The 25,205-nt window shown below is 37.6% G+C and overlaps 1 long non-coding RNA gene across 1 annotated transcript; it reads right to left on the reverse strand.

Moving 5' to 3' along the window:
• Positions 1-299: 299 nt before the first annotated feature.
• LOC113293311 lies at positions 300-3,573 on the reverse strand. Its single transcript, XR_003332201.1, has 2 exons — positions 3,299-3,573; positions 300-720 (listed from the first exon to the last, which is right to left on the reverse strand). It is a non-coding gene; the product is annotated as an uncharacterized LOC113293311 (long non-coding RNA).
• Between the last annotated feature and the right edge of the window lie 21,632 nt (positions 3,574-25,205).

Consider the following 25,205-nt stretch of genomic DNA (forward strand, 5'->3'; position numbering starts at 1 on the left):
AGCAACTAGTTCAACAAGCATTCATGGCAATTAGTCAAGGAAGAGCAACAATCAACATGTTCTGGTTATCAGACAACTAAGAAATGCGCAAGGTCACGGGAATCTAAAGATAATTCATGCACTCAGGGCCAAAATGTTGTAGAGACTAGATAGTACAGAATACACAACAGATTCAGTTGGTGATCAAATCAGGGAAGCAAAGCTCGCGGAAATGGAATAGATACACATAAGTATGCACACAGACACAACAATTTGTATTAATCAGACAAGCACCAATGTGCAAAGTAGGGCTTTATGCGAAAAGGTATCTTGACTATGCAAGCATGCATAAATTTCTCAACATCTCAGAAGTTGACAGATGCACAAACAGAGATGGAACTTGCAGCCAGTGAAAATGGTATCTAGATACATCAAGGTTATGCCTAAACAGATACTCTATGTTGCAGGGATTGGATACTGTTCAGTCTGGCAGCTAGGTTAGCAGGCAAACATGGTTTATCATTCATACAAATATAAATTACAATGAGGTTCGAGAATGACACCAACCGGGTTTAGCCATAATAACAACTGGGTTCTGCTCCTTTTCTCTCTTTCCTTTGGTTTGCACTTCAGCTTCGCAGGCACCGTCAGTACAGGACTGGGTTTAAGCACGATACTCATGTTTTCTTCGATCATTTTCCTTCTCCTCCTTGATGTTCGCAACAATGAAAGTTCGGGTACCTGGTTACTTAGAAAATAGATTCAGTTCCCAGAAATGTAAACACACAGGAGTATAGAACTGTTACTACAAATTGAGCTTGGAATTTTTGTTGCAGGAAGACAGAAAGTGTTTGTTATGCCAAATGAAGTTAACACACAGTGCACTGATGGGCAGGGGATGGGGTTCGAGAATGCTTGCACTGATACAGGGTGGTGACAAACTGTAAACTTCTAGTTAACTGGCAGTACCATACTTGGTGCTACAAATATTTCACAGATGATTGTCCTACAGCTGCAGATTATATTGGAAACTAATGCAACATCAGGTGCGATAGTACAGTACAGCTGCAATGGGGACAGATCGACCTTGCAGGCTTGAGTTCATAACAGTGCTACCAGAATTCCACAAATTTGTGACTGGACCAAGTGTTGTGTAAAACAACAAATATTAACAAAGGAACAAGACGCAGCTTAAACACTCCGAAGCTTTTACAGGATCCTATATGACTAACTCACTGATGGATATCTACAAGTGTATGTATGCTTTCAAACTATTGAACTATCTATGTCTGAGATAGGTTAAAACTAGTTATGACTAATCAGGACATGGGTATGACAACACATTGATGTAGGTGACTAAAACTGAAAGATCTTAACTAGATGCAAATATGAGAAAAAAGGGACTGAAAAATTAAAAACATCAATCAAACCTAACAACATATGCAGAAGGACTTAAACAACTAATTTACAATTACATAAATCAAATGGAAGAAACTATAAAGTTACAGCAAGCTGATGAAAAGTTACAGGTGGTAGTATGCTATGACTCAACTAAGAAATTTACACATTGTATAGATTATGCTATTGGCTACAGAATACTACAACATATGCAACTGACTCAGATTTATAGAGATGATACTACGAAGTAGTGATGCATGTAAACTAATTGAATTGAAAAGACGAAAAGATGTAGATACAACTAATATTTACATGGCTAAAATGCAGATGAACTGACTGAACTACAGATACTGAAACTGCGGGAATATAAAACAAAGATGCAGATTATATAACAGGTGGAGTACACAACAGATTTATGCTAAAGAAACTTACAGGATGCAAAGACAGATAGGTTTAAAGTGATGCAGATGTATGAACAAACGGACTAACTAAACTATAATACAACAGCAAAGCTACAGATGAGAGTCGATTACAAACTAAAAGGCAACAGAAAACCTAATATGCGATAAAAAAATACAGGACTAAGTTACAACTAATAATTACAAAATGATTCAGCCAGCACAATGAATAGAGGAGAAAGTTCAGGATGGATGTTGTACTACAGCTGAAATGAGAACAATTATACTATAATAGAATGATGATCTACTGATGGTTATATGCTTGAACTAAGAAACAAAGAAATTTGTCAATGCATAAACTAATCTACATGATGTCACTATGAAAATATGCAGATACAGAATGATTGAATGTCACAGCTAGATGCAAAGACAGTCTTAAATATGCAAAATATATGATGATGCAGGTGATAGAAATAATTAAAACTACAACTAACACTAATCTAAAACAATAACTTAACACATATATACAAGAAATAAACTGAAAATCAGTAAAACGGAACCAAAGAATCAATTACACCGCTACCGAGTCCTCGGCAGCGGCGCCAAGAACTTGGTAGGTCTAGAAAGAGTACCTACGACTATGTATAACTTCAAGTGCACGATATCCTAATGTAACACAGGTAAATCACAGGTCGATCCACAGGGACAAGGTGGGTGTAGATTTGAAGTTATGGTCTTACTACAACTGACTTAGAACAAGAGTAACCAAAAAGGGGGGCTTTGTTTGCCGATACGGCTAGATGTTGGTTATGTAACACAAAATAGAAAACAAGAATCCAGATTAAAGGGCACTAGGGCAGTCGAATCCACCACCTAATCTCAGCTAAGTCAGTCCAGTTTCAATAACGTTCTTGTCCCTTGTAATGGACACTGGACAAGATGAAGGTCTGCCCTTTATCGAGGGTCTCAATGGATGGCTTAATGTCAACTAAGGAAACTAACTAACCCCTAGTATTAGATGTATTCTCACAGTACAACTAATCAAAATGCAGTTTTATCACTTAGATGATTAAACCTTTCCTAAGATGGATATTGTAATCACAACTAAGGTGTCCCTCCGAAGTACTTATTGTCTAGTTAAAGCACAACTAGTCTAGGGATTGAACAACAATCTGTTAAGCACGAGCTGCAACACATTCAACATAGAAGTAATCTGACTACAATGGATACATGACATACACTGTGAAAGTAAAATGATGAAGTGCTCAGATTATATTCATCCTAAATGTTATAGCACAACAAGAACAATATCAATACATGAACCAAACTTAGCAGTAGATTATGGGTTCCATCTAAATCGTAGTTATTGAATTAAAACATGATAATAATACTGAAAGCAAATATAAACTACAGCTTGGTGCACCGGCTACTCCGAGCATGAGTTTTACACACAATTCTCATCCCTATTTATACACAATTTCACTCCATCCCTTAAATTTGATAATTGGAGAATACCCACTTACCCATAACGAGTTTTCTGACGAACCCCTTCTGCAATTCATACCTGCAACTCTTGATTTGATGTTTGATTTTGCTATTGAAGATAACCCTAACTCTATCTCTCTCAATCATAGCTTCTAGGGTTACTGTTTGGGAGAAGAAGCTAAGATGGAGATAGATAGAGACTAAGAGTTGATTGATGGCTATTGAGAAGGTGGTTGATAGGGAGGCTGAGCTCAGAGGCGGTCGGGGATGATTGATGGAGGGAAGGAGAAGTGAAGTTTCTACAGAGCTTAGAGAGAAGATGAAACTGACGTGAAGGAGTGTTTGGCTTCTGTTCGTACAAGAGGAAGAGATAAGAAGCTAGGGTGTTAGGAAGGAGCATCAAACGTTGATGTACCGCGTGGATCTACTGTTGGATGTTGTGCAGCTCTATCAAATCAAATCTGATGGCTCAGACATGGCAGCGGGTTTGGGTCTTGGATCTTGGGTTTTATAACTTCTAGGCCCACGTATTTTTCAAGGCTAAAAATCTCAATCCCACTTCTAGCTTTAGGTCTTGCAAACAACATTCTTCACTTGCGGATGAGGTGCAAACAACATTCTTCACTTCCTTCTAGTAGGAGCTTCGTTATCTCTCTTCCGTTGTCATCAATTCTCTACTTCTTTTGGCATCTTAATTCATCCAAGCTTTATTTAGTACCTAAAAACGCATAGTTAATTATCAAAAGTATTTATTCTTGAAAACAATGAAAATACAGAATTTGGGATAATATATGATTTTAAAGCGCAAAAGATGAGTTAATTGCCAATAAAAGAGTGTCGAAATATGCAATATTTGGCACTCATCAGATGTTCTCATAGTATGGCTTCAATCTATGGTTGTTGACCTTGGAAACCGAGTTGTCTCTAAGAATAGTAATTTCAACTGCACCATAAGGAAAAACATTAGTAACAACATATGGTCCAATCCAACTGGACCTTAACTTTCCAAGAAATAGTTTAAGGCGAGAATGATATAAAAGGACTTTTTGTCCCACAATGAAACTTTTACGAGAAATCATCTTGTCATGGAAAAGCTTAGTCTTCTCCTTGTATATTCGGGCACTCTCATAAGCATCATAACGTATTTCCTCTAGCTCATTTAGTTGTAACTTCCTTTGCTTCCCCACTTCATCATACTCCATGTTGCACTACTTTATCGCCCAATAAGCCTTATGTTCAAGTTCAACCGGAAGATGACAAGCTTTGCCATAAACCAACCGATATGGAGACATACCAATTGGTGTCTTGTACGTCGTTCTATACGCCCAAAGTGCATCATTGAGCTTAAAGCTCCAATCTTTCCTTGTTGTATTCACCGTTTTCTCAAGAATGGAATTGATCTCACGGTTTGAAATTTCCGCTTGTCCACTAGTTTGTGGATGGTAAGGCGTACCAATCCTGTGTGTTATGTTGTACTTTTTGAGAAGAGCGTGGAAAGACTTCTTGAAATGTGAGCCTCCACCTCTTATCACCACTCTTGGTGTACCGTACCTAGTGAATATGTTTTCTCTTACAAAATCACAAACAACTTGAGAATCATTAGGTTTGGTGGCTCTAGATTCCACCCATTTCGAAACATAATCTACGACAAGAAGTATATATAAAAATTTCCATTTGAATTGACAAAAGGGACCCCACACATTAAAAATATCAACGGCGAGAATTGGTGTGAGTGGCATTTGATTTCGAGCACCTAGATTGCCCGTTCGTTGACATCTATCACAAGATTTACAAAATATTATAGCATAGCTCGGTTGAGCCCACCAAGCATTGGTATGTCAAGTTTGGTTGTCATATTTTAGTGAATCAAAACTCATTTAAAGAATCGCCTGATTATATACTAGAGGCAACTTCGTATAGGTTAGCTTGAAATTGTTAGGATATGAGACTTACAAGTATTACATGAAGACTTGAAGAATGTGAAGAAGTATGGAGCTACAACGACAACATCATCCTTCCTCTTAAGGTTAGTAATATTTGACTTGAACTGTTTCTTTCCCTAACGTATCTTTCAAGTCGTGCATATTGAAAACATAACTGCGAAGCTGTGTATCAAACTCTAGTTAGACATAGTATTAACGAATACAATACGAGGTTTATTGCTTAACCATTAAACTTTGTATATAAGACATCGACATGATCATATGAACGCTATTGTGATTATGTATGGGTATGAGTGAAGATTTCATCCTAGGAAACAATGTTTTACATTCGTTTAAAGGAGGTAAGTTCATAAACTCGTTTTGTGAATCGAAAGGGAAATCGCTAGGCTTATTGGTATTGTTATTCATTGCAAATCTATTTTGAATTACCAACATGTGTGTTTAGTATAACCGCTCATAAACTTGTGTATGTATCTTGGTAAAACTATTCACAAGGCCTGACTTATGTATTGGTATGATTTTTATTAGTGAAACCGATCTTAAGTAATCACTCAAGATGGTATGATCGATGCCTTGTAAATAACAACTTTTATCTAGTCATTGGGGAACCGATCCTAATAAGAGGTGCAACAAATTTACAAGAGGGAATCAATCCTTATAAGAGGTGCAACACGGTTTTAGTAGATGGGGGAACCAACCTATGAACATGTGCAACAAGTTTGTAGTTTTGGGTAGACATGGCAATTAGGGTTCAAACCTGCGGGTCAACCCTAACCTGACCCGCATAAACCCGGCCCGTCTTAACTCGTTGCCTAAACAAGCCGGGTTAGGGTTGATGATTTTAGGACTCGCTGATAAACGGGTTGGACCCGCCCAACCCGTCATTTTCTTTTAGATTGTGGCATCTAGGAGTTTAGGGTAAAATATACCAGTGATTTCCCCAAAATTAATTTACAAATCATACAAATCATCAAGGTTTCATTTGAATTCTCCCTTTAAAGGCTTCAATACTAACTATAGTTAGAAATTTACAATCAAATATACGGAAACCCTAACAACTAGTTTAGATCTAAAACAAAAAAACTTATTCTGACATTCACATATACATTTGACAAACAAATCCTTGATGATACTCTCGATTCTTCAGTTAGTTCACATATTTTACAAACCCAATTAGTAAAACAGGAAACAAATCTAAAAAACTTGATCTATTGATTCTTTATCAACACCACCACAATAATAATTATCAACAGGAAAAAAAAAATATAATCTTGAGATCACAATGAGCAAGGTCGTTGATGACGATCAATTAAATAAAAGGAAGGAAAGCGTTGATGACGATCGATTCAAAGAAAAAAAGAGGAAAGATATGGCATGTTCGTACAGGACTTCAGTAGATGGTAATGGAGATAGAACAAAAGTAAAGAAAGAAAAAGAGAATCTGTATAGATGGTGACGAGTATTTCTAGGGATTAAAAAGTTGTCGGCAGTATAGAGAATCTGTATAATTGTATAATATAGATATTTAGAGACAAGAATTTCAACAAAAAGCCTCCACCATAATGATTATGAGTTTGTATATCTAAGCATTGGGTATGAGGTTCGATCCTCATGAACTGCGTTATTTTTTTATCCTTTAAAATACGCAAAACTAGTTCCACCTAATATTCTAGGGCCGACCCGTCAACCCGCGGGTTAACCCACTACGGGTTAGGGTTGGCAATATAGAACCTGCAGTAGTAAACGGGCCGGGTTAGGGTGTTTACTACCAACCCGGAACCCGTCTAACCAGCCACGGGTTAACCGTAACCCGGCTCGTTGCCACCTCTAGTTTTGGGGGAACCGATCATATGTACATGTGCAACCGAATACAGGTAGTTACCATAAGTTGTGGGGAACCGATCCTAGTACCTAGTCACCCGAATTTTGGTAACTAGCGTGACTATGCACAGTACTCACATGGAGGTAGAACTGAACTTGTTTGGTAGAACCGTAAAACTCATAATTGGTGATTTGATAGGATAATCAATCACATAGTTCTTGGAATTCAGACGAACCAATTCTAAACTTGTTTGGAAGTGTGGCAAATCGTTTCCAAGATTGTAAGTATGAAAAAGGATTGACAAAGTAAAGATGTCGACATACTTTGAACATGTGCAGTAACTCTTATCATTAATTGTTCAAAGATATTCCTTAATAGCTAAAGGAAAATCCCATGATCGAAATAAATTGAGAAACTTTTAATTAAGGTTTCTTAGTTTTTATATGTTATTTAATCTCTAGCAATTAAATGCATATCTTTAGAAAATAATAATTAGTAATGTGCATTTACTGATTATAGATTTTTCTATTGGGATTTGGGTCAATATTCGGACAGTGCATTTTCAAGAATTATGAAAACCGATTTTGTGTTTATTGCATATCTTTGAGAATATTCGGTTTTGGAAATTCCTTGGTGTCCAAACTTCCTTGTCTATAAATATTGAAGTTTGCATTTCTAGCAAACTAATCCTCAGAGCCAGCAAAACTACCTAGTTGTGTTGTTACTGGTGGAGCCGCCTATTCGGAGAGGAAAGCAACCTAATTAGGCGAAATCTCTTACGGCCGCTCAGTTTAAAGACTTCTTTGGGATTGAGAATCTCTATTAGTACTGTTGGTGGGAAACTAGATAATTGCAGTTTATTATTAGTTTTCGATTGATTTGGTTGACTAACGGTTGTTGAACTTTGATTGCACCTAGTTTGTTTATGCTTGAGAATCTTCTCTTCTGATATAAGATTCACTCAAACTAGATCGAAGTTTCGACGGGGATCTTTAGACTGTTTGTAGATCTAAAGACGTCTGGTGATAATCCAACGTTAACAGACTTCGTTCTGTGTGTGATTGATCACAAGAGATTCAAGTTGATTGTGTGCAGGTGCTGATTGAAGATTAAAGAAGATTTGAAGACAAGAAGACTTTTTGGGTTCATAATCTTTGGTGTACACAATACGTGTTTCTGATGGAAAGGGATCCAACTATAATTGGTTTATCTTTGTGATAGATTGGATTTATTAGTTGAGTAGATCGGCATCAATACACTTCTTTGTGATTAATATTATTGATTGCATAGTCTAACAATTACCTCGGTAGTTGTTGAGAGATTGATCTAAGGACCTGACAAAGGAGTTTATTGGTTAAACGGAAGAGCCATTGTCAAACTCAAATCACGCTGTTTGAAAAGAGTTGTTACCAAACAGATTTGTTGTTCCTTTACTGTTTGGAATACGAACCAAAGGAATTGTTCCAAGTGCGTGACTTATTTAAAAGTTGGAGGCACAGGAATACTGGGGAAACTAGGTGAACTATGGTTTTAGTTGCTTGGTCTCAACTATATAAAGTTGGTCTGAGTTTGTACAACGGTTTAATTCTGAGAGTATTCAATTCTGGACTAGGTCCCGGGGTTTTTCTGCATTTGCGGTTTCCTCGTTAACAAAATCTTGCTGTGACATTTACTTTTATTTTCCGCAATTATAATTGTGTTTATTATAATTTAAAGAAAATTGCACAAACGTTAATTCTTATTTTACTTGATAGACAATCCCTAAAGTTTGGTTAAGTCCGAACCTATTATCAAGTAAACATACTTCGTTGTTGTATTGTCTCGATCTTGTATCCATAGTCAATCACACAAGTTATCTTGTTGTCGTATTGTCTCGATCTCGTATCCATAGACGATCACACGAAGTGTGAACTGATAAGTTTTATTGTCTCGACTCAGTCTATAGACAATCACTTTCGGAGAAAGGACTTATAGGTGGAAAAGTTTTAGATTGAGGTATATTTGGGTACCCTCATCTTTTCACAAAAAGCATACGAATCTTCAAACAAGGTGGGCCAATAAAATCCACTCTCGAGAACTTTGAGAACGGTACGTTTAGAACCAAAGTGGCCACCACAAGCAAGAGTGTGACAAAATGAGAGAATAGATTGAAATTCGTAATTAGGTACGCACCTTAGTATTATTCGATCAACGCCATATTTCCACAAGTATGGTTCATCCCACACATATTGCTTGGATACCTTCTTAAGTTTCATCTTTTGGAAGTTAGATATTGTACTAGGTACCTTTCTTGTCACCAAGTAATTCACTATATCCGCGTACCAAGGTGTTGATTCTTTCAAGGAGAAAAGTTGTTCGTCCGGAAAGCGGTCTTGTAATGGAAGTTCTTCTTGAGACATAACAAGTCTACTAAAATGATCCACAACGGTATTCTCCACACCTTTGTTGTCTCGAATTTCTATGTCGAACTCTTGCAGTAATAGGATCCACCGGATTAGTCTTGGCTTAGCTTCTTTCTTCTTTATTAAGTGTCTTAGTGCGGCATGATCGGAATACACATAACCTTTGTGCCCACCAAGTATGATCGAAAATTTTCAAATGTAAAAACTATAGCCAATAACTCCTTCTCCGTGATAGAATAGTTGATTTGCGCATCATTGAGGGTTCTAGATGCATAATAGGTAACATGGGACAACTTGTCCACTCTTTGACCCAAAACGGTTCCAACCGCATAATGACTAGCATCACACATTAATTCAAATGGAAGATTCCAATCCGGTGACTTGATAATCAGTGCACTTGTCAACATTTCCTTCAATTTGTCAAAGGCATCCTTGCATTCCTTGTTGAAGTCGAAAGGTACCTCCTTTTGTAATAACTTGCACATCGGCATGGAGATTTTGGAGAAATCCTTGATAAACCGCCATAGAAACCTGCATGGCCAAGAAATGAACGGATCTCCCTCACCGAAGTGGGATATTGTAAGTTTCTTATTAAATCTATCTTTGACTTGTCCACTTCGAACCCTCGAGAGGACACAATGTGACCAAGTACTATGACGTGGTTTACCATAAAGTGACATTTCTCCCAATTAAGGACAAGGTTTGTGTCTATGCATCGTTTAAGAACTAGTTCAAGGTTGTCTAAACAACAGTCAAAAGAATTTCCATAACTATTAAAATCATCCATAAATACCTCAATAATGCGCTCCACGTAATCCGAGAATATACTTACCATGCATCTTTGGAAAGTAGCCGGTGCATTGCAAAGACCAAACGGCATCCGTCTATATGCAAACGTTCCGAACGGACAAGTGAAAATGGTCTTCTCTCGGTCCTCCGATGCAATAACAATTTGGTTGTATCCCGAATAACCGTCCAAGAAACAATAATGAGAATGCCCCGCTAACCGCTCCAACATTTGATCAATGAAAGGTAAAGGAAGGTGATCCTTTCAGGTTGCGGAATTAAGCTTCCTATAGTCAATGCACACTCTCCAACCGTTTTGAACTCTTGTAGGAACAAGTTCATCTTCTTGATTTCTAACAACCATAACAACGGACGTTTTTGGTACCACTTGTACCGGACTAACCCACTTTCTATCGGAAATTGGGTAGATTACCCCGACACTTAGAAATTTGAGTATCTCTTTCTTCACAACCTCCATCATGGGAGGATTAAGCCTACTTTGAGCATCACGTACCGGCTTCACGTTCTCTTCCATTAGAATCCTATGCATGCACATGGATGGACTAATGCCTTTGATGTCCACAATTTTCCATCCAATGGCCGTTTTGTGCTCTTTCAAGACTCTAAGCAAACGGTCTTCTTGTACCATGTAAGCTTCTTTGCAATAATCATCGGAAGCTCATCTCCATCTCCTAAGAAAGCATACTTCAAATGGTCCGGAAGTGGCTTCAATTCTAGCTTGGGCGCCTTCACAATAGATGGTACAAGTAATTCATCATTCACGGGTAAAGAAATATATGAAACATTACCCTTTTTAGCTTATTGTAATGCCGTCAAGGCACCACACATCTCCACCAGTTCCTTGGAAATTTCAAAATCCAAGTTAGACAAGCCGTGGACATCCAATCCAATGCTCTTTTGCAACACCACACCAAGTTCGTCCTCTTGGATCAATTTCACCATCTATTGCGCTAATGAACCAACCACATCAATGGAGTAAACAGAATGCACATCACTGGGGTAGCACATGGCTTCAAATATGTTGAAGTGGATTATGTCCTTGCCGAATTCCATAGTAAGTGTACCCTTATCAACATCAATCTTCGTCTTTGCGGTCTTCATAAATGGCCTCCCAAGAAGTAAAAAAGTAGATGACCGATTCTCATTGTTGTCCATATCCACCACGAAGAAATCAACCGGAAAAATTAGTTCATTTACTTGCACTAGCAAGTCTTTGATGCATGTCGTAACCACAACAAATTAATCGAGATATTTCCCACTAATTAACTAGTAATATAGCGGTAGTAAGGATCGTTTCCACAGAGAGCTGTGTAATTGATAGGTTATTCAAATAGCTAAACAAAGTAAAAGACAAGGGGGATTGTTTGATTAAAACAAATTAAAAAGAATAACAAATAAAAGAAAGAGATGATCAAGGAATCCTTCGCCGTTACCAAGCGATAACTGGATTAGTATACTTATTTATCTTCGTTAGAACCATTCATCACCAACCGTAGAATAGCAGCTAGCTCAGTGCTATCCCCAAAAATCCTTTTACCACGAATACGGAAGCTCTCCAATACCAGATTATATTCAACCGAATCACCAAGTAGTATCTCACTCAAGGTGTAATCCAATCGAACGCTTTAGGCTTTATGAATTAGGTTGATCCCAGTAGTTAAACTCTTAGCTCAAGGTCCACTTGTTGGTGCTATCTTCACTCACAATTGCTCCACAGGATCCCTCTGCAAGGTCTAGCGATTTCTATTTGTGCATGAATTATTCGACGATTACTTATCTCCTAACTCAATACTAGCAATAAAACAATCAATAGACTAATCTAGTATTCATCCCAAATCAATCTAAGAATCGCTCATAAACATTAGATGTAGTGAAAACAAACGATAAGATGATTGAAACTCATAACAAACTTGTATAATAATAAAGTTTCACGCTAGAACATTGAATTCATCCTTAACCAATATAATTTTAGCCTCTCATGTTTACACCGTCTCTTTGTTTCCCCCTAAAAGGGTAAACCCTAAAATATGAATGAAGAACAAAAGTGTATTATGAGATATGTAAGATATGATAGTTAGGTTAAGAAGTCTTCTTTATATGTATCCAAGAGAGAAAGTGCCCGTGCTTCATATCCCGTACCAAAGAAGGATTCCAAAAATTGTCATACTTCCAAAAGCAGTTCACAATAGTCATATCCCAATTCTGTCTTGCACAAAGGAGCTGTAACACATCTATTGGGCCAGGCGTAAGGACTGAAAGTCCAGCCCATTCAACTCCGCTCAACCTTTCTTTTCCCCGGAACTGACAGTATAACCTTTCTTTTCCACGGAAAATCCATTTTCTCCCTGCGTTAAGATACGGTCGAATAATACCACTGTAAGTTCTCCTGAGATTTGCTACGGTGGAGTATCATTCCGTAAGTTCATCTGATATTTCCTACGGTGGAATTTTCCAACCGTATACTTCCCTGCATAACCAAACTCAATTTCCTGAATTTTCCTCACTTCTCCGTTTTCTTCTCTGACTCTAATTCTCGTCATTGTTTCTGCTCGACTCCATTCTATATCATCAGCTTCGTCTTCTATCTCTGGCAACACTTCATCATCAATCTGCGCCAATACCAACCACTCCTAGCACTATCGACCATTAACAACATCAACCACAGACTCTGATGTTTCGAGCCAAACCCATCTCGTCACCAGCAACAATTCCTTCTCATTCTTCATCTCTACTTCGTCATTGATAACAACAGCTACCACTGATCTCCCATCACCACTGTTTCAAGCTCCGTCTCAATCAACAGAAACAACCAGCTCCACTCCATCGTCGTTGCCATCAGCTCACAACAAAGCTCGATAAATCCAACACAATTGAACTGCCATATCTTCTCTTTCAATCTATGTCTCCTCATCACTGCGAAAACTAGATCTTCAGTCCAGCGACGTTCATTACCACTGGCATGAGCATCACCTTCATCATCTACTGCCGATAATGGCAGCATCCATCATTCCTTGCCTCTGTTCCATCGTGATCATCTAATAGCAGATCAGAAACCTCCATCCTCGTCATGCAAAACCAGCTACGCTGGCTATAAACTGAAGTCGAAGAAAATGCTCTCTGCTGGTCACTGCTTACGTGAACAGAAAGATGAAGAAGGTGGCATCCCCTAACAGAAATAGGTGTGCCTTTATAAATTATGTTCGCGCACTTTGACTTACTTCAATTGCCCATAAAATCTTCATACGATGTCGGAATGACTGCGTTCTTTCGCCGTTGACTTCGTCTTTTCGTCCTCTTCAAGATGATACAAAGAAATCCTAGACTTCAACAATCTCCACTTGGTCTTTGGCCTTTTCCCATTTGTAGCTAACTTCTTTTATTGCACAATAAAGTGCAAATTCACTTATTTTGGATGATTCACCTAATAAAACACAAATAGAGAAAAGAAACGTAATATACAATAATTTGCAAGAATATAAAAAATTACTAGCATGATTCGACAATAAATATATGCAAAATATGCACTTAACAAATTCCCCCACACTTGGATTTTGTTAGTCCTCGAGCAAACTATCTAAAATACAACAACTCCATGTCGTTGAGAACAAGGTTGCACTTAGCATGTGAAACAGGCCTTTAAACCCCTAGGTTTCCCTAGTGGACGAGTTATAGTACCGTGAGGGTTTACCAGAGATATACCCACAAAACCTGCTCCAACATCAAACCGTTCCAGCGTCCCAAGCATCCAAAGAGCTATGAGGACATAGAGTTTCTGCATGCTAGTAATAAGAAATTAGAAATACTAAAGAACATATTCTCATTCTTAAATGTTGAGTGAGAAATAACCACACATTAATGAGAGAACGCGTATTTGAGAGCGATCAATAAGCATTTCGCCTCGACTTCTGCCTCACTTAAAAGGATTTTATGATAATTGCACTCAATAAGACAGCTTTTTTATGGGTCTTACATGTGTCAGTTAAGAATGAAGAGAGAAATCCTACACACGTTGAATGGTGGGAAGGAAACCTTCCGAATTATATCTGGAGACTCCACAAAATCGTGGAAAACGAAAATATTTTTCTGGTGATCTCTAAGAAAGGAAATCAACCATTATTGCGAGGATGGGAGTACTTACCACCTTCACATACGATTGCAATTATGATAGCACCACTCTCAAAACATCCAATAGAAATGTAGTATTCAGCTCGTCTTCTTCATCTTCTTGGTCTTCGGTCTTCAACTGTTGATGATAAACTCTTGAACTTCGTAAAACTTTGACAATTTGCAATTATTTTCCTCAAATTCATTGTTGCTTGAAACTTCTTTATATATTTTTCTTCCTCATGGCCTTATTGAACAAATAACAACCTAAATGCAAATCTTTTTGTATTTTTTTTTGTCTTTTTTTTGGATAAAAAGATTGCAACTATTAAAATAACATGGCCATGAAAGAATTACTTTACCACTTTGATCTTCACAACTTGTATTGTCTTTGTATCCTAAACTTCAGTAGCTCTCATCTTTTGATTTTCTCCGCTTGTAAATAAGTTTTCAACTTGGATATATAATTCCGCTCCTTATGTTTAAGCCTTCAACATGTATATAAAAATCTGCTCATTGTATGTTGCTTTACTTGGATATGAAATTTGCTCTTCCTTGTATTGTTGCTTAGAAACCTCAAACGTCTTCAACTTTCCTTGTAGATTTTGATATCGCTCCGCTTATTGATGATGATGGTGTTTCTATGGACCTGTTGTTGGTGAGAGAGAATGGTGCTAACTGCAAATCAAACTACAAGAAGATGGTTTTCGTCTATAGACGTCACCCTCATGATTGACAAAATTATCACTCAAGAGATCAAAAGTAGTGCTGAAAATGGTGTGAAGTTGGGTAGCTCACCATTCTACCCGTAATTAACGTACGGTGACACATACTCAAAAGAAAGCTCTTTAGTCAGCTACAAAGAAAATTTGGTCTGGTGCCTTTGTTGATTTGAAAATAGGTAGTCTCCACTAATGATTGATCAGCAACTCTAATAATGCATTTCCCTATGCTCCTCATTTGCATCACCGACATGATTAAATCCATTATTTAACACTCTAACAAGCAAGAAACCCGAACGTAGTTCCCTAACACTTCGAAGTTCAGTTATGTCGGTCAGAAGTTTCTATGTATACATACCTAGAATTATGCTAGTGACTCTAAAATCTCTACAAGTTGGAGGTTTTATTCAAATATATACAAAAAAATTGAAAATTTTGACTCAAAAAGGCTAAAAACTCTATTGATAGGTGTCTAAAACACCTAATTTTGTATCTAGTATTTATGCTTTCTTTGCTATTATCCTTGTGTATTGCATCTCTTATGTTTAGTTTTGAGTTGATTACGTGCAATGGAGTTATTAGGAGCAAAAGAAGGAAAAATCATTCATTTGGAGCGAAAAGCGCAAAAGGATCAATCCATAGGCGAGCGATCCTTGGAGTCAGCGAAAGTTATGTAGCAAAGGAGGTGAAGAATGAATTGTCAGTTTCGCGTTACTGACAATTGAGCTGAACAGAGAATTAGGTTGTCGATTATTCGGAACCGACAAGCTATTTATGAATTGTGGCAGCCTGCATCCAGGCAGTTGGTGCCTTGAACAATTTCACTCATTAACTATACCTGAAATTGAGAGAACAATCATTCATTTTTATTTCTTTTCTTCTCTTTGTCTGAAATCGGGAGAAAGAATAGCCGTACCATCACTCAGGGGAGTAAAACAGAAATGGAGAAGCAGATTGCATCTGCTGTTTGCTACGAAATTCAGAAGGAGAAATTTATCTAGGAGGAATATCTGTTGGTGTCGTTGATTTAGAAGAAACTGAAACTAGGGTTTCTGTGGTTATGGAAGAAGATGATGATTGAACTTTAAATGTAAAGTTAGGAGATTGGTTTGGTGATTCTGGAGTTCTGGAAAGCATTACACACATGGGTTGCTCTCAATTTCTATTGAAGTTACGAATTGTGGGCTTGTTTTGAGATTATTGTTTAGAGCTTCAATTAGAGATTGTCATGGGTTTGATGTTGGTGTTATCTCAGTGGAGTTGGTACTGCAGCTGTAGGAATCAATTGAGAGATCTTTGTTGGTGAGATGTTGATGCTTGGTTGGAATCGATGAAGGCAACTGAAGCTGGTGGTCCTGAGTTGGAGATTTACAAGGGCTGTGATTTCTGAGAGTAATTTGGCATTAGAAGATCTGAAGCTTCAGATAAGAAATTTAGAAGCATAAGTTAGCAGTGGTTGCTGCTACTAGAAGCAGTCTGTGTCGTGTGTGTAGTTGAAGTTCAAGAATCGGAAGAACTGAAACTAAAGGAATGGTGTTGCTGCTTTCTTTGATCTGAACTGTACTTATGGACTTAATGGAGCAGAAGATGGAGATGATGAATAAATTGGTACAGGCAAGAAGCTACAGAAGTAATGGAATTGAAGTGGTGAATTGGTGGTACTGAAAAGAGAAGCAACAATGCTGTGAGGTTATGGCAGAAGTGGCTAGGTTAGAAGCTGGAGGAACTGAGTTGTAAAGTTGCTGAGGATGTATTGCAAAGAATGGTGATGTGTTAATGGGTTAAATTATGATGCAGAGAAGTGCTATGACAGTGTACAGATCTGGGTGGACCTGAACTGTTAACTGTGGTGAAATTGGAGCTACAGGGAATGTGATGTGAGTGTGTTGAAGTCGAGCAAATGCAGAGCTGAATGGGTTGAGACTAGCAGGAGGTTGTTGAAGGCAGGGAAATGTTGCAGATGAATGAAGTTTGAGTTGTTGTTGCTATTGGATGCCAGTAATGGTGTAGCTGGTTAAGCCATGAAGCTATTCCTGCAATAAGTTGGTGGTTGTGCTCGAGTCAGTATGAAGTTCGAAGAGTTTCTGCCGAGATGAGAAGCACAATGAAACTGGAAGAGTTGAGTCTGCGGTTACTGATTTAGGTGGAGAAGTATGCAACTGGTGCAACTAAAGGCAAATATAGTGACTGTGGAGGTTGAAACTCAAGTCTGAAATGGATTTTGAAGTAGAGATATGATGCAGCTGCAATGAATGAATTATAGATGTATGTTAGGATGAAATGCTACACGAAAGAAGATTTGAAAGGCCTGGAATTGGCCGGAAATGATCAGAAAACAGTCAAAACCCGGAAGAAATCGGTTATGGATGAGTTGACTCGGTGAGTTGGACCGAATTGATAGAGAAGGACTTGGACCTGTTAAGACTGGGCTTTGTTGATGGGATGCCAGAGACTTATTGGTTGTGGGCGTGACTAGAGAAGAACGGTTTTTCGGGGACCAGCCTTTTTTTTGGGGACCATTGTTTTATTTTGGGTAAGATATTAGAAGTAAATCTAGGTCACCCTTTATCTCAATATTTATATTAATACCAAAATTATCCTCCTGATTATTTTTGTATAATGATAAGTTAATGTGATTAATCATTAATTAAGGTTAAATTAATAGATGATTGTATTTAAAAGAAATAGAATTATTGAGTGACCAAAGTAATAGAAGAAGAAGAAGAAGAAGAAGATGGAGAAAAAAATTATTTTGAGATGGGTAAATATGGAGAAAAAACATTCTCTCGGTACCGAAATATGCGTGTAACTTAGTGAATGTTGTTATAAACGGCCTAAAATATCGTCAAAATCAAAATTGTAACAAAAAATTTCAACCAAGTCAACAAAGTTCGGTTATATTATATGAAGAACATGTAACCAAACTTTCTGCAAATGTGGTTCGGTTAATAAATCCAAAATCACAGGCAACCGAACCAAAGCTTTAATGGAGTTTTTGTTTCTGTAAATGTAGTTTGGTTGAGACATTTTTTGCGACGTAACTGAACCCAAAGTTCGGTTGAGACATTTTTTCGCGACGTAACCGAACTTTTTTGCGACGTAACCGAACTCAAAGTTCGGTTGGGACATTTCTTTTTGCGACGAAACCGAACTTTTTTTTTGCGACGCAATTGAATTTTTTGCGACGTAACCGAACTTTTTTGCGAAGAAACCGAACTTTTCTCTGGAAAAAGAAAAACCACCATTAAAGTTGAGTTCGGTTAGTTCGACAAAGTTTTTCACATAATTCCTAACCGAACTTCTCTCTACAACTTCCATTTTCAACTCATTTTGGTGATTACTTCTCATTTTTTTCAACCAAAAACGATATATATATATATATATATATATTTTTTTTTTTTGATGATATATATATATAGAGAGAGAGAGGGAGAGGTGGTGGTGGTAGTCGGAGATAGTAGGTGATGGTCGGTAGTGGTGGCGGCGGCGATGGGAGGAGCTGGTGGTTATTTATATATATATATATATATATATATATATGTGATTATTAGGTTAGTTTTAAATTAAGTTAGTTTAAGGATAGGTTAGTCATTTCCACATTTTAGGACACCCCTTATAACTATAGGAAAAGTGGCCTAATAAGACCATGGTCCCCCCACAAAAACCATGGTCCCCAAAAAACCGTTCGTCCTAGAGAAATACAACAAGTGCTGCAAGTATATAAAAGGGTTTTTGATTCTATTCGACTATGATCTTTTATCTTTTCTTTTACTTTTGTTCTAGGGTTTAGACATGGAAACTCTTCTCTTTATTCTTGTTATGAACTCCATGAGCATGAATACTTAATTTTCTTTTGGTTATGGATTAGTTGGATTTCACATAACATGGTTCTTTGATTCAATATATTAGTTTTGTCTCATATTTATCGTTCATGATTCTCTGAAAATATAGTTGCATGATTGATGTATTGCAACATGATTTGAGTATTTGTTTTGTCAAGTTGCAAATTGGTAGAACTCATATCCATATCTATAGCTAGTTTAGGATTAATCATTGAGCGATAATCCTTGAACACAAGTAGCATAAATATGATTGTAGGTTATAGTGATATATCCTTGTAATCATATGTGAATCGTGACCTTTGTTCGAATTTTTTGCATAATGTATTTCAATTGCAATGATTAGCCTAATTTCATGAATCTTAATGCTCCATGGGAATTGAACTTGATTAGCGCAAGGCGTTAGGTTATTCTTTTGGTAGAATTCATATTTGCATCGTTTTACATGTATGTGTGATGAAATCAGGAAATTGCGGGATATTCTTTCGATTAGGTATCTTAGGGCTTTTGATAATGAGAGATTAAATGTCAATTCTAGTTATTAAGACAAGAACATGTTTGTGAATGAAAACGAATCCTTAACCAATATCTTCAAACATTTGCGTGCTTGCTTTGCTTTGTTTGCTTTTAGTTTAATTTCCTTTACATAAAATCAGAAAAATCCCCCATTTGTTTTGTATAAGAAATCGAAACAAACGACAACCTAGACCTCTCTGTGGGAACGATCCTTTCTTTCCCTTGCTATATTATATATTTTGAGTAATGAGAAAGTAATTTATTTTTGACGCATAAGACAGCGATCATCTATATGCAAAAGACTCCCCACACTTAAACTTCACATTGTCCTCAATGTGTAAAATCGAAAATTCTGAATTCTGATGTAACAGCAGATAAAATGCAAAAACTGTGCAAATTATTAAGGAATTTAGAGAAACTCCATTTCACAAAAGTTGTTCATCTACGTGTTTTCTACATAGTGTCAAAAGTTCACAGTGTTTCGATAAACATTCTTGGACTAAACTACGTGCAGTCTGAATTTGTCTGACGAAAAGGTATTCGTCTTAATTTTCTTCTAAAATAGATTATAGACTCAATGAAATTAAAAATGGGGATGCAAACATGACATGAAAATAATAAAAACAAAACATAAAAGGTTTTAAGATACAAAACCTATGGGTTGCCTCCCATTTAGCGCTTGGTTTAAAGTCGTCAGCCCGACTCTTTTATTATCGTCCATATACCAACAATCTTAAAATCTGGTAGTCTGCCCAGAAAACAATATGCAATTCTAGTAAAAACTTCACAAAAACATTAGCATAAGATATAAATAATGAAATTGTTATTGCTTGGAAGTGGATAAAGAACATAAAATAAGGGAACTTCTTCGGGTTCCTCTCGGTGAACCTGCACAATGCTAGAATCAAACACATCAAGTGGTAGATACTTAGAAGCAAAATAATCCGTATAAACTTTGGAAGCACAAATACTCAACCCTAAGTGATGTGGATCAAAAGATTTAGAAATATGCAAACGATTCGACAAACCTTCCACAATCTCTTGTATTACGGGATCCTCATCATTCTTAAAGAATTGCAATGAATTATTTACCTCATATGTATCGTGGTCCTCTATCACACTATTTAGCCATTCTTCGTCAGTTGTTGCTTTAATCAAAATCTCAGTATCAGTATAATCCACGGCTAGATCAATTGGGTCTTCCACGAAATCAATCAATTTGGTTTCATTCTCAATCTCTATCTCTTCAACAATCTCGTCATCGGAATCAGAATCATCTCCTAGAAAGTCTAGTTCATTGGTGCAAATCCTAAAATTATTTTTTGAGTACGTTACACCATTTATAACAACGATTATATCATATCCATTCTCCTCTTTTTGAATAGGCGAGTGATCGTTATAATGATCCGGAGTTGGAATAACTTTACCATTATTGCAAGGACTTTCCAAAGGTTGCTCATCTTCAAGATACTCATGAATCATATATCCATTATTGATCATGGGAACGTCAGAATTGATTTGGCTTTGAGCCCAAACTTCTTCCTTAGTTATCTCCTTCTTAATTCGATCCATGTCTCTTCTTAAGTTGTCAATAACCTCTTGAAGTTCTTGAAGTGTATCTTCAGTCTTTTTGTTGTGTTCATCCAGCTGTTCGTTTTCCCGATCCAAACTATTCATAAATTGGTGCATTAGATCTTCGAGAGTAGAAGAACTATCTTTAGGAGCATAACTTTCCATAGTATGGTCGCGTTCATCCATCATCTGAATGTGCTGGTCCAACTTTTGATTTTCCCGATCCACATCATCCATAAATCGGTGCATTCGATCTGTATGACTAGAAGAATCGTGATTAGAAGCATAATTATCCCCCCATCCTTGTGGTTTTTCACTTACATACCCGTCATAAGGTTGTTGATATGCATGAGAATAACCATAAGTTTCCGTAGGATATTGATCATAACCAAAAGATTGGTTTTGATTATATCCATGGAATGGTTGGTAGCTGTCACAATATTGAGACTGAAAACCAAATTGATTACCACTATAATATGATGGTTGGTCTTGTGCTCCGTACATGTTATGTCCGTAAGGAAACATGACGACTCACAAGAACAAAAGAAAAAAATCTAATTAATAAAAGAAAACAAATAACAAATCAATTAACTACCGCTCCCCGGCAGCGGCGCCAAAATTTGATGCGTGTCGTAACTACAACAAATTAATCGAGATATTTCCCACTAATTAACTAGTAATATAGCGGTAGTAAGGATCGTTCCCACAAAGAGCTGTGTAATTGATAGGTTATTCAAATAGCTAAACAAAGTAAAAGACAAGGGGGATTGTTTGATTAAAACAAAATAAAAAGAATAACAAATAAAAGAAAGAGATGATCAAGGAATCCTTCGCCGTTACCAAGCGATAACTGGATTAGTATACTTATCTATCTTCGTTAGAACCATTCATCACCAACCATAGAATAACAACTAGCTCGGTGCTATCCCCAAAACTCATTTTACCACGGATTCGGAAGCTCTCCAATACCAGATTTTATTCAAACGAACCACCAAGTAGTAGCTTACTCAAGGTGTAATCCAATCGAACGCCTTAGGCTTTGTGAATTAGGTTGATCCCAGTAGTTAAACTCTTAGCTCAAGGTCCACTTGTTGGTGTTATCTTCACTCGCAATTGCTCCACAGAATCCCTCTGCAAGGTCTCGCGATTTCTACTTGTGTATGAATTATTCGACGATTACTTATCTCATAACTCAATACTAGCAATAGAACAATCAATAGACTAATCTAGTATTCATCCCAAATCAATCTAAGAATCACTCATAAATACTAGATGTAGTGAAAACAAACGATAAGATGATTAAAACTCATAACAAACTTGTATAATAATAAAGTCTCACGCCAGAACATTGTATTCATCCTTAACCAATAAAATTTTAGCATCTCATGTTTACACCGTTTCTCTGTTTCCCCCTAAAGGGGTAAACCCTAAAATATGAATGAAGAACAAAAGTGTATTATGAGATATGTAGAGATATGATAGTTAGGTTAAGAAGTCTTCTTTTATATGTATCCAAGAGAGTAAGTGCTCGTGCTTCAAGTCCCGTACCAAAGAAGGTTGCCAAAAATTGTCATACTTCCAAAAGCAGTCCACAATAGTCATATCCCAATTCTGTCTCGCACAAAGGAGCTGTAACACATCTATTGGGCCAGGCGTAAGGACTGAAAGTCCAGCCCATTCAACTCCGCTCAACTGTCAGTTCCACGGAACTGACAGTATAACCTTTCTTTTCCCAGGCAAATCCATTTTCTCCCCGCGTTAAGATACGGTCGAATAATACCACCGTAAGTTCTCCTGAGATTTGCTACGGTGGAGTATCATACCGTAAGTTCGTATGATATTTCCTACGGTGGAATTTTCCAACCGTATACTTCCCTGCATAACCAAACTCAATTCCCTGAATTTTCCTCACTTCTCCGTTTTCTTCTCTGACTCTAATTCTCGCCATTGCTTCTGCTCGACTCCATTCTATATCATCAGCTTAGTCTTCTATCTCTGGCAATACTTCATCATCAATCTGCGTCAATACCAATCACTCCCAGCACTATCGACCATTAACAACATCAACTACAGACTCTGATGTTTCGAGCCAAACCCATCTCGTCACCAGCAACAATTCCTTCTCATTCTTCATCTCGACTTCGTCATTGATCACAGCAGCTACCACTGATCTCCCATCACCACTGTTGCAAGCTCCCTCTCAATCAACAGAAACAACCAGCTCCACTCCATCGTCGCTGCCATCAGCTCACAGCAAAGCTCGATAAATCCAACACAATTGAACTGCCATATCTTCTCTGTCGATCTATGTCTCCTCATCACTACGAAAACCAAATCTTCAGTCCAGCGACGTTCATTACCACTGGCACGAGCATCACCTTCATCATCTACTGCCGATAATGGCAGCATCCTGTCATGTCCCAAGCCTAGGAGGAGGGTGCCCATATCATTTCGATGATGGTATTTAGCGTAATTAGTATAGTTGGTAGCCTTTAGTTGTTGTAGGGGTGTCTTTATCCCTTGTAATGAGTGGTTTAGATGTAAGCTTTTGGTGGCATTGTAGCCGTTAGATCTAGGGTAGTTTGATAGTGTTTAGCTTTATAATGCTACAGAAGATGTAAGAGAGAACTACCTAAGATTAATGAAAAGAATCAAATCGTTTCAATCGATCAAACCGTGTTCGTCGAACCGGGAGGCTTGATCCGTGAGGATCTTGACGTTACCACTATCTCTAACCTGTTCTTGTTGTGAATCACACCTCGGTTCATGACAATTGGTATCATCCAGTAGTTCTTGTGCGACTGTCAGGGTTCTAACCAAAAACAACTATAAAAGAACTCTAAGATAGAATTTACAAATAAAAGGAACAAATTAAGAACTGAGTTTTGTATTAATTGATTGATTGATTCCTAAACCCTAGAACAAACTATGAATATATAATTAACATAACTTGAATATTAAGGAGATACTAAATAAGGAAACATATGTTGATTCTCCTAATTGGTGTTGGTGTCTCAACATCCCCAACCCTTTGATACACAACTTGTCCTCAAGTTGGATCATAAGACTAAACTAGAACAGTAGATAAATTCCTAAAATATATCTTGCCCAAAAATTTAATCTGCATCTCAATATTCCCAACCCCTTTGAAATGCAACTTGTAGTCCTTATAGTTGATGACAAGTGTGAGAATAAGTTGTTCAAGGTACAGGACATGTCCACTGTGCGCCGCATGTAGTCTTATCCAAACAGAAGCAACCTCAGCATGCGGAAGCCTATCCTTTTCACATGTAGTAAATAATATGACCTTTTTGATCCCGTATTGCCATAGGGTTTAAGGTATGTTCGGACCGGGTTTTAATCCGGCCCTGGTGGTGAGCATGCCACCTAAAGACGACCATGAGTGCTGCGTCCATCATAACCCGCCGGCGTGGCATGACCGCCTCAGCGTCCTTGTTGGAACCAAGGAGAACACTCTTCGGCTCAACCTGCAATGCCGATTGATTAGATCGGCTTTCCCAACTCGATTAATAATCCTTCTCGTGTTTAAGCAATGATCCGTCTCGATTTTTAGACCGTATGCAATTGTTGGGTCTATTCCACTTCCCCGATGACGCCCCTACCAAGTACCTCCACCCTAACCGATGATGTCCAATCCGGAATAGCGCGCCCGGGCATGGCCAACAGGCTGCTGTTCGAGTCGGATCGGTCAACATCAGTTGTCGGCTAGTCGTTTTCGTTATCGGGGCAAGCTGATCCGCCAACAAGGGATTGAATGCCCTTGCTTGCACAATCTATCCCCATGTAGATCGAAGAAAAGAAAACAAAGAAAACAAAAACTTCTAAATTTAACGAATCAAATGAAGATTATTGTATTAAACAACAATAATCCTTAGGCGTTGATCGTTTTTGATTATATGTGATGTTTAAGATAATTGCACTAATCTGCAGTGATCTATCCCCATCTCGACTGACTATACGTGTTCGGTTAAGATAATTGTACTAATCTGCAATGATCTAGCCCGATCACGATAGTTGATGACAAAGTTATTATAGATTTCTTATAGTTGATGACAAAGTTATTATAGATTTCTTTCCGCGCCACTGCAGCAGATGGCACATTCTTGCTACTATCATCACCGCCACCATGTTTAGCCAACACAATTACACTCAAATTCATAAGCAACAGTTTTAATCCATGCCCATGTGAAAGAACTA

This window comes from Papaver somniferum, chromosome 7 (genome assembly GCF_003573695.1).
Source record: "Papaver somniferum cultivar HN1 chromosome 7, ASM357369v1, whole genome shotgun sequence".
Taxonomy (NCBI): Eukaryota; Viridiplantae; Streptophyta; class Magnoliopsida; order Ranunculales; family Papaveraceae; genus Papaver; species Papaver somniferum.